The 2,367-nt window shown below is 38.9% G+C and overlaps 1 pseudogene; it reads left to right on the top strand.

Annotated features, from left to right (window-relative positions):
* The first annotated feature begins 770 nt into the window (after positions 1–770).
* On the top strand, positions 771–889 carry LOC134937657 (5S ribosomal RNA; annotated as a pseudogene).
* Positions 890–2,367: the final 1,478 nt, after the last annotated feature.

The following is a 2,367-nucleotide window of genomic DNA, read 5'->3' as shown; positions in this document are numbered from 1 at the left end:
TCTCATTTATGTTTTCTCTTTGAGGAAATATTAATTTTTTACTACAAGTTACACTGCTTGGAATTTTCAGCAATTGTGTCTATTTGGAAATATTGTAGTAGAGCCTGGATGCAGGGCTTAACTATTGCAATATTGTATACAATTTTGGTATATTATTTTCCTGAAGCTTCCTGATCAGCTGTTTTGCATTTATGATTTGTTACAAATCAGGTACCAATAGCATCATATCATAACAGCTTCGGATATTATTGCTATATTGTGAGTGACCCAAATTAGTCTCTCTGAAGAAAAAATCATTGTCTAATGTATGTTACACTATTTGGAACCCTGATTACTCATATCTATTTTTAGAATCTGGATACAGGCTCAGATGTTGCAACATTATAACATATTCATATCACTCTGTTGATGCTTTATGAGGATTCTAGGAATTGTTACAGTTTTCTGCAGGTCACAAGTCCATTTGTATGCATCTGTATAGCCATCAACAACCAAAGAATGTGATTAGTATTCTCCAGGAGAAACAAATGTTTCCACAATAGTCCCTCATCAAACCACACACTCTCTCATCATCAAATATGGGATGCACTCTGCAATACCAATTTCAGGCAAACAAGGCCCCTGTGTGGACAGCAGAAGTGCAATACTTACATGACTTCCAACTTTAATTCTTCTTCTTTCTCAATCTACATACTTATCTTGTCTTGAATCTGACAAACTCATCCAAAATGGGTAAAACCCCATACGGAACTATAGGATATCAACCCATTACCTACAGTCATACCACACTGGATATTCCCGATCTCATCTGATCTTGGAAGCCAAGCAGTGTTGGGCTGTGTCAGTACCAGAGAGGAAGAGCCTCTGGGAATACCAGGTACTGTAGCAATACAGGGCAGTCCAATACCCTACTCATATTGGAAAGCAGCAGTGTACTTAACTTCCTTCCTGACCAGACTCTCTGAGCTCATTACACTCTCTCATTGCCCATTTGATGGAAACAGATGGGCAAAAGCAGAAGTGACTGGTCTCTATTATTTCTCTTTACCCTTTAGGACAGGGATGGGGAACCTTTGGCCCTCCAGCTGCTGTGGAACTACACATCCCAGCATGCCCTGTAACAGTTATACCATGGCCAAATTGGAAAACTGTTGCAGGGAATTCTGGAATGTGTAGTACAACAACAGCTGGAGAGCCAAAGGTTCCCCATCCTTGCTTTAGGACCTAGGCCCTACAAAAAAGCTGCACCAATCCACATGCACAATCCAATGAATGAATAGATCCATAATTTACACTTACACTCATCTTGTTTACTCTCTGGGTGCCTGGAGTTACTCAGCCCACCTTCTGTTCTCCCTTATTGTTAATATACCAGTCTTATTAGAATCTTGGTAAAGAGAATAGTGTAATAGAAATTTTCGCTCTGTAATATCTCCTCTCATACTTACTCACTTTCCAATGTTTGAGTACTCTCAAGAATATTAATCTATGTAATACAGTATAAGTGAGCAATCAATTTAATATTTTTTTAAACCTTTTTTTGATGTCTCTAGTCGCCTGCATGTATGTCTTGAAAAAGTATTAAAAGTTAAGTTTTAAAAAAACCTATGTACTTACCGTACAATTATTTTCAAGTGTGCCCCAGATAGAATAAACAGTCTTCTTTGCTTCTTCGCAAAACCCTACGAAATATAGTTTGTCCTGAACTAATTTCTGGGAGCACCACCAACCAGTCACAACTGCATGAAAACACTTGAGGCAAAGTCAGCAGTCCCACGTTGGTCAATACAATATCATATACCTATATATAATTTAGATTAGCAACTTATAAATTACAATCCAGTCCTGTGCAGCGTCCATACTCCATGTCCTCCCCAATGTGTATCCAAAACATATAAGTTCTTTGACTCTGCAGGCCTTACCCCACTGTGTATCCATAACATACAATCACTGGGACTCTGCAGGCCTTACGCCACTGTGTATCCATAACATACTGTACAAGTACTGTGACTCTGCAGGCCTTACCCCACTGTGTATCCATAATATACAAGTCTAGTGACTGCACAAGCCTTACCCCACTGTGTATTCATGACATATAAGTATTGTCACTCTGTAGGCCTTACCCCATTGTGCATCCATAACATACAAGTATTGTGACTCTGCAGGCCATACACCACAGCTTTTTCAGAACATACAAGTACTGTGACTCTGCAGGCCATAGCCCACAGTGTTCACATAGGCAACTTAACTCCACAGTGTCATTTGCAAACAATGTTTTTTAAAGAAGTTAATAGAAAGTTTTAAAAATGTTTAAACAAATTGTACAAATTGTTGTGTGTGCTGTGCCCCACTGAGTTTTTCTTCACA

This window comes from Pseudophryne corroboree, chromosome 6 (assembly GCF_028390025.1).
Source record: "Pseudophryne corroboree isolate aPseCor3 chromosome 6, aPseCor3.hap2, whole genome shotgun sequence".
NCBI classification, from domain to species: domain Eukaryota; kingdom Metazoa; phylum Chordata; class Amphibia; order Anura; family Myobatrachidae; genus Pseudophryne; species Pseudophryne corroboree.
This window is presented reverse-complemented; position numbering and strand designations above follow the sequence as displayed.